The sequence below is a fragment of the Salvelinus sp. IW2-2015 genome, linkage group LG4q.1:29, assembly GCF_002910315.2.
Source record: "Salvelinus sp. IW2-2015 linkage group LG4q.1:29, ASM291031v2, whole genome shotgun sequence".
Lineage (NCBI taxonomy): Eukaryota > Metazoa > Chordata > Actinopteri > Salmoniformes > Salmonidae > Salvelinus > Salvelinus sp. IW2-2015.
The window spans coordinates 25,647,541-25,660,336 of record NC_036842.1 but is presented as its reverse complement, the minus strand read 5'-3'; the positions used below and the strand labels follow the sequence as shown (position 1 = coordinate 25,660,336).

The 12,796-nt window shown below is 44.0% G+C and overlaps 1 protein-coding gene across 4 annotated transcripts in view; it reads right to left on the bottom strand.

Annotated features, from left to right (window-relative positions):
• Nucleotides 1-12,796, bottom strand: part of LOC111961720 (erbin) — a 119,245-nt gene that overhangs the window by 88,764 nt on the left and 17,685 nt on the right. For all 4 annotated transcript variants that reach the window (XM_023984197.2, XM_023984198.2, XM_023984199.2 and 1 more), the window contains exon 2: nucleotides 2,600-2,675. The gene's annotated coding sequence lies outside the window, so the exon portion shown is untranslated. The remainder of the gene's footprint in view (nucleotides 1-2,599; nucleotides 2,676-12,796) is intronic.

Here is a 12,796-nt window from a genome sequence, read left to right as displayed (position 1 = left end):
CAGGCCAGATAACCTCCTGCAATGGAAAATACACTGGACGGGAGTGTAGTGAGGAAGGGTGGACTGAGCACTGATCTTTGTTGTCGGGGCCTTCCGAGTGGCGCAGTAGTCTAAGGCACTGCATCACAGGGAGACCCATGGGGCGGCGCACAATTGGTCCAGCATTGTCCGGGTTGGGGGAGGGTTTGGCCGGGAGGGACATCCTTGTCCCATCGCGCACTAGCGACTCCTGTGGCGGGCCAGGCACCAGGCGTACAGTGCTTCCTCTGACACAATGGTGTGGCTGGCTTCTGGGTTAAGTGAGGAATTGTGAGGAATTGTGTCAAGAAGCAGTGTGGGTTGTGTTTCGGAGGACTCACGGCTCTCAACCTTCGCTTCTCCCGATTCCGTACGGGAGTTGCAGCGATTAGACAAGATTAGACAAGACTATAACTACCAATCGGATACCACGGAATTGAGGAGAATTTTTTTTTTTTTTTTTTAAATGAATAAAAAAAGAATAAAAGAGATCTCTGTTGTCATCACGGAGGAGCTGCTATGGAGCTGCTGCTGTTCTAAAGGGCCCGCTGGGATTTATAGCTTCTAATGCAAAGGCATTCATCAGCAGCAACCCCATGCATTCAACCTGGATCTCAACCACAGTTTGTTTCTTTCTCTCAATTTGTCTCTTCGTCTCTTTCTGGTGCTCTTTTCCCCGGCTCTTCCTCCATCTTGTGCTTTTCCTCATTGTTCCTTCTCATCTGCTCTTTCCTCCTTTCTCTCCCACTATCACTGTCTCTCAGCAGCCCAGCACTTAGCCAACAACAAGTTTGAAATTAAACAGTGGCTTAAGAGGATTCATCTCTGGAGAAGCCGGCTGCGTTTGACGTGCAGCGCAGGGTATTTGTTGATTAATAAGGGAGTGAGAGTGCTTAAAAGGTAGAAACAACAGTGTGGAGGAGAAACAGAACTCTTCTACCAATCAATCAATCAAATGTTATTAATTTACATTCTTCTCATGAAGTGCTTCACAGTGACCCGGCTTTAATGTGTCTTCCGTCCTCATATAGGCCCCTAGGCCTGCGTTTACTCTTTTTACAGAGTGTTTGATCTCCCGTACAGCCTCATTCATTAGGCCAGGTGGGGCTCTCGGAAAGGGGCTGATTGGTCAGCAACACCAGTCCAATTGGGCACTCTGGAGCAGGCCTACATGGGGGAGAATCTCTGGCCTGGGCAGAAATGCTTATTTCAGCTGCTGCCACAGATAGAACAGTAACAGTACTGTAGTGTAGCCTACAGTACCATCTGCCTGGAATAGACTCTTAAAGGGAATCATGAGTCTTTACTCACCAAAGTAACACAGTGTGGTCAAAGACTTACCTATATCTAAACATTGTTATGTTTTAGCGTTTTTACATATTTATTAACTTATTTCCGGATACTACCCACAAACCACTATTTCTCAACGTCATATGGAGAACCGGTGCTATGAAGCTAGTTCCAGCTGGCTAACGTTAGCTACTAGCGATGTTAGCATGTAATTCCATTTACATTCCAAACCAAGTGTTGGCGCTGGTGAGCTACTATGTACATCCACGAAGAAGAAACCATATAAACTATTTTTCTCCTGTGCGTTTGGTAGTGGTAGTCGATCGAGCAAGTGAGTGTTGTAGTAGTTTTCCTTCATTTGTAGCTAGTGCAGTAATACCTACAAGGACAGGGTTATGACTCATTTGTGGCCAAAAATGAGAAGCAAGCATTGAAGTCGGAACGGTTTGTCCAGTTGAAGCGAGCGGATTGGAGTATGGGAACCGTGCGCACGTCTACTGTATGTGGTGCTCATTTCACCCCGGAGGACTTCGATGACTTAGTATAACCAGTGGCCTGCCTTTGGCCCCAAGTGAGAGCAGGTTCGCCGGAGCCTTGGCCAAGTGAGACACGGATGCTGCATGTATAGATGGAAACCTTCTGAGTCTTCTGTGTAAAACACTGTGGTAAATCCTGTTTGGAAATGTACCACCACCATGGCACATTTCAAAACAGGATTTACCGCAGTGTTTTACCCAAAAGGCTCAGAGGAGTGCTGCTGGTGTGCTTATGCAAAACATGAGCCCAGAACTGAAAAGCATCAACAGGAGCAGCACCCCACCCTGTTCTCCTGGAGGCCAAAAGATAGGACACATTGGCCGGCCAAAGTGTCTTAAATTACCGATTTAACAGGCGTGAGAGCAGTCTTGAGTCAGACCTCTTGATCATGTAGATGAGCGAACACAGAAACAAGCATGTTAACAACCCTTTCCAGGCCTTATTGCAAATTCCATATGCTTGAGAAAGCTAAAGTCAGACAAGTAACAGAGCAAGGCAATGAAGGCTATGGAGGATCCAAAGATTGCCATGTTAAAGAAAAGATCCGTGAGGGGTAGTCTATTCAGCCACTTTTGGGGGTCAAATGGAGGTTGTCCGAAAAACCCTTCTTTATCATTAAAAACCACCACATTTCATCAACCAGCCTTGATCAGAGTCATGATGTTAGCCAGAGCTAGGCTCAAAGTCAAGCCAAGCAGGCCATTACACAGAGCAAGGCTCAAAGTCAAGCCTAGCAGGCCATGCATTACCTTACCTTGTCATTTATGACCCGGGCTACTGGATCCCAGCTGGTGGCAGGTGAGAGACCCAACAGCAGCACAGGTGTTTATCTGGAGAAGGGAATAAGCAGATACGTTGGTTAAGTACAGAAACACTTACGCTAAATCTTCTCATAATCTTAGGGTTAAGCCTAAATGGCCCGTTATTGGCCCATTACCCTTATTAGACAGGATTATCCAAGCCAAATTATCTTTATCTACTTAAACCAACATGGAGAAAGATGGGGGGGGGGGGTTATGTGATGTAAGGATTTTGCAAAAGAGCTGTTTTTGTTCATTGCATTCAGTGATACTTCAGAGCTAGGAGTCCAGAATTCCACCATACCCCACTCTGAGGCTATGCTCATAAAATAAACAGTTTCTCTGAGGCAGTGCATAGGCCTTGTGTCGTTTTACATAATCAACTTTTGTGACACTCCAATTTAAAATAAAAAATAAAATAAAAAATATATATATATATATGCACCACAACCCATATCTTGAGCAACATTTACAAATGGCTTATTAGGCTACATTGACTTTTGAATCAATTAGGGATGCAAATTCCGGTCAATTTTGCTGCCGACTAACTGACCCTCATTAACATTTCTTTCAAACAGTAAAATGAAGAGACCAACAGAAAATACTATCAGAGATCTGTATATAATGACGAGATGCTTATGTTTCTGCCCTGACAAAGGGAGTCTTCCCAAGGCTGTAAGGCAGGCGACAAGCTTAGGCCCAAAATAAACCCATATAAATGTATTGGGCTTATTTTGGACATATTTTGGTGAGAGTGAAACCTCCCGCTTTGCCTCTTCCTATCTGATACTATGCATGATACAAGGACTGGACAATTTTCATTAAGAGCTTAATGGAAACATGCAACAATAGCAAGCCTATTGTTTTACTGTTCAAAAGGCTACTGCCTATTATTGAATTTGCAACTCTTGCAATGAAAAATAAAACGTAATCCTCAAACATTTGCCAAAATGCAGTTCTCAGAAAACACCGTTCTAAACCTATTGCGAGCAGTTGTTAGAGTAATTGAAATCTCCGTTAGAAACTTTAAAAAAGGGTGAATCTAATAGCAACAACTATGATGGGTTAACTTCCTACAATACTCTGTCATGGCATTTGATATGCGGAATGCACGAGCCACTTTCCAACGACTGGTTAACTCCGTATTAGCTGGCATTCCCAATTGTAGTACCTATCTTGATGATCTAGTGATTTATTAGTCAGAGTGGTCAGATCATGTTAACTCTCTAAGGGTAGTATGTGAACGTTTGGCAGCTGCTTCTCTAACCCTGAACTTGGCAAAGTGCGAGTTTGGGAAGGCTACTGTTACCTATCTCGGCCATGGACAGGTGCGCCCTGTGTATGCCAAGGTCTTGGCTATAACTGCATTCCCCGCACCTACCACCAGACGAGAGCTACGCCGCTTTTTAGGGATGGTTGGCTACTACCGTAGTTTCTGTAAAAACTTCTCTGCGGTAGTTGCTCCATTGACCGATTTGCTCAGTCCGGCAAGATCGTTTGAGTGGTCCCCTGATTGTAGGGTAGCTTTTGATACTGCTAAAGCACACTTATGTAATACCCCTGTACTTGCTGCTCCGGAATTTGAACGACCGTTTAAACTTGAGGTAGATGCTAGTGCCAGAGGTGCTGGTGCTGTTCTACTGCAGCAGGACAAGAGTGGAGTGGATCATCCTGTTTGTTATTTTTCACGAAAATGTAACAAATGTCAAGCAAATTATGCAACCATTGAACAAGAAGCTCTAGCTTTGTTGTTAGCTCTGCAATACTTTGAAGTATATATTGGTTCCAGTGCCCTACCAGTGATTGTATATACTGACCATAATCCCTTAGTGTTTCTCCACAGGATGTACAACCAGAACCAGCGCCTTATGCGTTGGGCGCTTATGGTGCAAAATTATAATTTGGAGATTCGCCACAAAAAGGGTTCTGATAATGTAGTAGCAGATGCTTTGTCTCGTGTGTAAAACAGATTTTTGTATGTTTCGTAAGGTTGACTTTGTTTGTTGATCTTGTGGGTATTCATTGTAAATACTTTGGTCGCAATCTAGGGTTGCTCTTTAAAGGGTGGGAGTGTTACGGATACAGGTATCCTGAGTGTGTATCTTGTGTGTGTATTTCTTTTCTCTCCTTCTCCCCTCACAGGTGGCAATCATCCTTCCCCAATCAGTCGGCAATCAGAAGACTTATGCTCCTTTTCCCTTACCCAATCACTTCCCCTTTCCCTTGGTTTAAAAACCCAGTCAGTTGTTTTCTCTGGAGCTCGATCTCTCTGTGTTTCTCTCCCTCTCTCTTTGTATGCAGAGATCTCTCTTTTGTTTTTGCAACTACATGTCACTGTCTGTTATCCTGTGAGTATTGTTTTATGGTGTTTGACTCTTTGTTTGATGGTGGGAAAAGGGGGTACCAAGCCAAGTCGCCCATGGGCCTACATTACACGTAGGAATACTTTGTCTAAATACCCTAGTTAAGACTGGGCGGACCACCCGCTGTATTTTATTGGTTAGGTAGTTAGCTGTATTGAAGCAGGCTAGTCTAGCTTAGGGGTGTTTTGGGATATTTGTTTCTTTCCTTGGGTCCAGCTCAGCCCCTTTTCCCACCCCCCTTTATTGTGTGTTTAAAGATAAACCATTAGTGTTTGACGGTAAATTTAAGTTGTCTGTGGTTTTTCGTTCTCACTGTTACTTTTTCACTGTTATAATTTGCATGAGTTATGTTACAGGTCTCGTTGCCATCCCCCCTAGACTGCAGGGCCAAAGGGATTCGTAGCACTAATATAGGATTCTGCTTTGGCTTCTGGACAATGAAAGAAAGTTGATATGAAATCCAATAGAACAGGAGAGAAATTCTGGTTAATGGCATGAGGAAGTCTTTATAAAATAATTGCCTCGTTTCTACGGATGGATTTTTGCAAGGCTACTTTGAAGCAAGGTAAGACATGCCTCACTATTTGAAGTAAAGTGAAACGTTCAGGTTTCAAGCAATTAAACCACAGACAGAGCAATGTGACAGATATTACTACCAAATATATGGTAGTGAGAGGAAGCCCAGTGGCCGGCAGTGGGAGAAGATGGAACGAGATAGCAGAATGTCGGCCAAAATCTAATTTTCTCATTGATTAACATTTGATCTCAATACAGTTTGCAGTTCACAAAACTACCATCTGTTTAGAACAGAGTGGACTAAGTTTTGTAGACATTACCCATTGCTAAAGTTTTAAAAAACTGTGTTGTTTAGGAGTGCAAAGGCAAATTGAGTAATTGCACACGAGCACTTCACAGAGTATGCGTTCCCTAACGGAAATGCTTACAAGCTAAAATTAAAGCAAGAAGCACCAGTGACTTGATCAATAAAAAAATGGTCAGATGAAGCAGATGCTAAGCTACAGGACTGTTTTGCTAGCACAGACTGACATATGTTCCGGGATTCCTCCGATGGCATTGAGGAGTACACCACATCAGTCACTGGCTTCATCAATAAGTGCATCGATGATGTCGTCCCCACAGTGACTGTACGTACATACCCCAACCAGAAGCCATAGATATAGGCAACATCCGCACTGAGCTAAAGGCTAGAGCTGACGCTTTCAAGGAGCGGGACTCTAACCCGGAAGCTTATAAGAAATCCCGCTATGCCCTCCGACAAACCATCAAACAGACAATGTGTCAATACAGGGCTAAGATCAAATCATACTACACCAGCTCTGACGCTCGTCGGATGTGGCAGGGCTTGCAAACCATTAGACTACAAAGGGAAGCACAGCCGAGAGCTGCCCAGTGACATGAGCTAAACTACTTTTATGCTCGCTTCGAGGCAAATGACACTGAAACATGCAAGAGAGCACTAGCTGTTCTGGAAGACTGTGTGATCATGCCGACCTGTAGCAGTCACGTCTGTAGCCATGAAGTGCTTTGAAAGGCTGGTCATGGCTCACATCAACCCCATTATCCCAGGAACCCTAGACCCACTCCAATTTGCATACCGTCCCAACAGATCCACAGATAATGCAATCTCTATTGCACTCCACACTGCCCTTTCCCACCTGAACAAAAGGAACACCTATGTGAGAATGCTATTCATTGACTACAGCTCAGCGTTCAACACCATAGTGTCCTCAAAGCGCATCAATAAGCTAAGGACCCTGGGACTAAACACCTCCTTCTGCAACTGGATCCTGGACTTCCTGACGGGCCGCCCCCAGGTGGTAAGGGTAGGTAACAACACATCCGCCACGCTATCCTCAGTCCCCTCCTGTACTCCCTGTTCACTAAGTTTGCCGATGACACAACAGTGGTAGGCCTGATCACCGACAACGACGAGACAGCCTATAGGTAGGTCAGAGACCTGGCCGTGTGGTGCCAGGACAACAACCCCTCAATGTGATCAAGACAAAAGAGATGATTGTGGACTAAAGGAAAAAGATGACCGAGCACGCCCCCCTTCTCATTGACGGGGCTGCAGTGGAGCAGGTTGAGAGCTTCAAGTTCCTTGGTGTCAACATCACCAACAAACTAACATGGTCCAAGCACACCAACACAGTCATGAAGAGGGCACGACAAAACCTATTCCCCCTCAGGAGACTGAAAAGATTTGGCATGGGTACTCAGATCCTCAAAAGGTTCTACAGCTGCACCATTGAGAGCATCCTGACTGGTTGCATCACTGCCTGGTATGGAAACAGCACGGCCTCCCGACAGCAAGGCACTACAGAGGGTAGTGCGAACGGCCCAGTACATCACTGGGGCCAAGCTTCCTGCCATCCAGGACCTTTATACCAGGCAGTGTCAGAGGAAGGCCCTAAAAATTGTCAAAGACTCCAGCCACCCTAGTCATAGACTGTTCTCTCTGCTACCGTACGGCAGGCGGTACCAGAGCTTCAAGTCTAGGTCTAAGAGGCTTCTAAACAGCTTCTGTTTATAGTCGGCTACCCAGACTATTTGCATTCCCCCACCCCACCCCTCTTTTACACCACTGCTACGCTCTGCTGTTATCATCTATGCATAGTCACTTTAATAACTCTACCCACATGTACATGTTACCTCAACTAACCGGTGTCCCTGCACATTGACTCTGTACCGGTACCCCCCTGGATATAGTCTCGCTATTGTTATCTTACTGCTGCTCTTTAATTACTTGTCAATTTCATTTCTTGTTCTTATCGTATTTATATATATATATACAGTGGGGAGAACAAGTATTTGATACACTGCCGATTTTGCAGGTTTTCCTACTTACAAAGCATGTAGAGGTCTGTAATTTTTTATCAACTAGGTACCACTTGCAACTGATGAGGACGGAATCTAAACAAAAATCCAGAAAAATCACATTGTATGATTTTTAAGTATTAATTTGCATTTATTGCATGACATAAGTATTGATACATCAGAAAAGCAGAACTTAATATTTGGTAAGAAACTTTGTTTGCAATGACAGAAGATGCAAACGTTTCTGTAGTTCTTTGACTTAGGTTTGCACACACTGCAGAGGGAATTTTTGGCCACCTCCCTAAGATCTGTTCCAGATCTTCAGGTTTCGGGGCTGTCGCGTGGAATACGGATGTTGTCATGCTGCTCCAAAGATTTTCTATTGGGTTCAGGTCGGAGACTGGCTAGCCATCCAGGACCTTGAGATGCTTTTAGGAGCCACTCTTAGTTGCCCATCGGCTGTGTGCTTTGTGTCGTTGTTCATGCGTGGAAGACCCAGCCACGACCCATCTTCAATGCTCTTACTGAGGGAAAGGAGGTTGTTGGCCAAGACTCGCGATACTGGCCCATCCATCCTCCTCAATACGGTGCAGTCGTCCTGTCCCCTTGCAGAAAAGCATCCCAAAGAAGGATGTTTCCACCTCCATGCTTCACGGTTGGGATGGTGTTCTTGGGGTTTGTACTCATACTTCTTCTTCCTCCACAACACGGCGAGTGGAGTTAGACCAAAAAGCTCTATTTTTGTCTCATCAGACCACATGAACCTTCTCCCATTCTCCTCTGGATCATCCAGATGGTATGCAAACTTCAGACAGGCTGGACATGCACTGGCTAGCAGGGGGACCTTGCCTGCGCTGCAGGGATTTTAATCCATGACGGCGTAGTGTGTTACTAATGGGTTTTCTTTGAGACTGTGGTACCAGCTCTCTTCAGGTCAATTGACCAGGTCCTGCCGTGTAGTTCTGGGGCTGATCCTCACCTTCCTCATGATCATTGATGCCCACGAGGTGAATCTTGCATGGAGCCCCAGACAGAGGTGATTGACCATCATCTTGAACTTCTTCTATTCTTCTTTTTCTAATCATTGCGCCAACAGTTGTTGCCTTCTCACCAAGCTGCTTGCCTATTGTCCTGTAGCCCATCCAGCCTTGTGCAGGTCTACAATTTTTATCCCTGATGTCCCTTACACAGCTCTCTGGTCTTGGCCATTGTGGAAGAGGTTGGAAGTCTGTTGATTGAGTGTGTGACAGGTGTCTTTTATGCAGGTAACGAGTTCAAACAGGTGCAGTTAATACAGGTAATGAGTGGAGAACCGGAGGGCTTCTTAAGAAAAACTAACAGGTCTGTGAGAGCCGGAATTCTATATGGTTGGTAGGTGATCAATACTTATGTCATGGCTTGCTGACATTACTTCTACAATGTATTTCTCTGGATTTTTTGTTTTAGATTCCGTCTCTCACAGTTGAAGTGTACCTATGATAAAAATTACAGACCTCTACATGCTTTGTAAGTAGGAAAACCTGCAAAATCGGTAGTGTATCAAATACTTGTTCTCCCCACTGTATATTTTCATTTTTTAAACTGCATTGTTGGTTAGGGGCTCGTAAGTAAGCATTTCACTGTAAAGTCTACACCTGTTGTATTCGGCGCATGTGACTAATAAAATTTAATTTGATCATTTGATTTTGATTTGAAATGTGCAAATTAATGCTGGAATGCGCCAATAGGATCTCGCTAGCTCATGCTTGGCTCTGCCCACTTCCTTGCTTGTTCTGCCCACTATTACTCATTTGTTCCCATTTGAAACGACGGTGTGTGGTCTATCTTGGGTTAGTTATAAAAATCTTTGATTATACTGCCTCAAGATCACATTGCAAAGTGGTGGGTGACGCGCTGATAGTCAACGGTAGGCAGGCTATAGCCTATACACCCGAATGGCGAATGGGCGGTGCGCTATAATTACGAGTTGAGATTGAGAGATAAAATAGCTCCTTTTAAATTAAACATTTTTTACATGCAATTGCATTTAGAATTGTTATTTGTTGCGCAATGACTGGGTTTACAAAAGCAGGTTTCACTTCAGTAGTCTTCAGGCTTTGAGGAGCTACTCTTGTGCAGTAGGGCAGATGGAAGACTATTCCACTCCTCAAACCCGGCTCTCTGTTTGCTGTAGGCGTGTGATAAATAAAATGCATGACGACTAACAAAAACACATATGCGCCAAAATTGACCCTATAGACCGATAAGCATGACTGATCAAATGTATTTTCTCCAGCTAACCGATTAACGGTTAACCATTAACATTCCTAGAATCAATCTTAAATTCATGTGAGTTTAATGGTAATTCAATTTGCCCATTATTGTATTTTTGTAAGGACATGCATGAATAGACTATTGCTTAATGAAACATTTGTGAGATGTCAGATGACAATAGCTGTATTATTATGACTAAGGCAGGGAGTGGGAAATACGCATAACATCTCTGTTTTTTATGCAACCGACAGGACTGCTGCATCATTTTAACTTGTCACAACACAATGAAATCTAATCTAAAATAATTCTCCACTGTTGTTGTGTACAAATTAATACTATCAATTTAGTTATTATTTTATGGAGGAACAATTTGGCTTGTTTAGGGTGTATCTATCTTGTTGTTTGCGGTCTGAAAAACATTGCTAGATTGGGTGTCTGTTTTGTCAAGAATGAGGCTAGTGTATGCTTTTGGCCTATCCTAAACTACCTTATAGAACGGCAGCAAAAAAAGCCTCTATTTACATGTTGCTTATGAATACATTTCACACTACTTTTGGATTATAATTGGATTTTAAGGCTCGTATGAATGTCCTGCTTAATATAATGTTTGTGTCATCATTGCAAATCAAATGCATTATACTTAAGAAACACTTCCAAGTAAAATGGCTAGCTTTTGCTAAAGCCTATATCAATGTTATCATTCTAGCTAACAACGGCTGCATCCAAAATAGTTATTTTGCAAAGATCACAAACAAAAATAATCTTAGCGACTGTTCAAGAAAGAATCAAAACATAATTGTAAGCATATGATAGCCCAAAAAGGCTTTTGTTTAGAAGTAATAAAAACTTAAATCTAGGCTATGTTGAATGGACGCAGATGGAGATGGCTTTCTTACTGCTGCCAAGAGTCGTGCACCTTTGTCCATGACGTCAGTGTGTTGTGCACTGGAAAAGGGTCTATAGGCACATAGCCTACACCTCTTAGAAAGCCACAGAAATAAAGTAGCATTAGCATACACAGCCTAGAGTGTAGCCAGTGAGGCCTAATCTACTGTGGCTATAGACTACATAGTGTATCCACACAAGGCCTCAATAGGTTCATCATCATTCCTCTAAACCCAGAGTACATCAGACCAGTATTGTCTGCCTACACATGTCATTGTGGCCTGTGGCCTTGCCAGCTGATCGGAGACAAACCCAATCAGCGCTGGGCTCATCCCCCCCTTGCCTTGACTCTCCCTGAGCCCATACAGCACAATGGAGCTACAGTGCAGCCCAACACTGTCTGTGTGTGTCACAGTCAGCTGAGCACACTACTGGGCTGCATCATCATTGCCACTTTCTGCTCCACTTCCTTCGGAGGGCTTTTAGTTCTCTCTTAAAGCTGCGATAGCTAACTTTTTGGGTGACCCGACCAAATTCACATAGAAATGTGTGTTTTAGATCTGTCATTCTTATCGAAAGCAAGTCTAAGAAGCGGTGTATCTGTTCTATGTGCACTATTTCTATGCTTCCCGTTCTTAAGATTCGTTTCTTACGTCTTTACTTTCTTTTTTGTACACCAGTTTCAAAACAGCTGAAAATACAATATCGTTGGTTATGGAAAATGTATTATTTCATAATACAATCTTTAAGTATCATGGATTTACTAATGGCTCCACGCATTCACTACATGACCAAAAGTATGTGGACACCTGCTCGTTGAACATCTCATTTCAAAATCATGGGCATTAATATGAAGTTGGTCCCCCCTTTGCTGCTATAACAGCCTCCACTCTTCTGGGAAAGCTTTCCACTAGATGTTGGAACATTGCTGCGGGGACTTGCTTCCATTCAGCCACAAGAGCATTAGTGAGATTGGGCACTGATGTTGGCCGATTAGTCCTGGTTCGATGGGGTTGAGGTCAGGGCTCTGTGCAGGCCAGTCAAGTTCTTCCACACCGATCTCGACAAACCATTTCTGTATGGACCTCGCTTTGTGCACGGAAGCATTGTCATGCTGAAACAGGAAAAGGCCTTCGCCAAACTGTTGCCACAAAGTTGGAAGCACAGAATTGTCTAGAATGTCATTGTATGCTGAAGCGTTAAGATTTCCCTTCACTGGAACTAAGGGGCCTAGCCCGAACCATGAAAAACAGCCCCAGACCATTATTCCTCCTCCAACAAAACTTTACAGTTGGCACTATGCATTCGGGCAGGTAGCGTTCTCCTGGCATCCGCCAAACCCTAGATTTGTCTGTCAGACTGCCAGATGGTGAAGCGTGATTAATGACTCCAGAGAACACGTTTCCACTGCTTCAGAGTCCAATGGTGGTGAGCATTACATCACTCCAGTCGACGATTGGAATTACGCATGGTGATCTTAGGCTTGTGTGCGGCTGCTCGGCCATGGAAACCCATTTCATGAAACTCCCGAAGAACAGTTATTGAGCTGATGTTGCTTCCAGAGGCTGTTTTGAACTCGGTAGTGAGTGTTGCAACCAAAGACAGACTATTTTTACACGGCACGTGATTCATCACTCGCCAGCCCCGTTCTGTGAGCTTGTGTGGCCTACCACTTTGTGGCTGAGCCGTTGTTACTCCTAAACGTTTCCACTTCACAATAACAGAACTTACAGTTGACCGGAGCAGCTCTTTCAGGGCAGAAATTTGACAAACTGCTTGTTCGAAAGGTGGCATCCTATGACGGTGCCACGT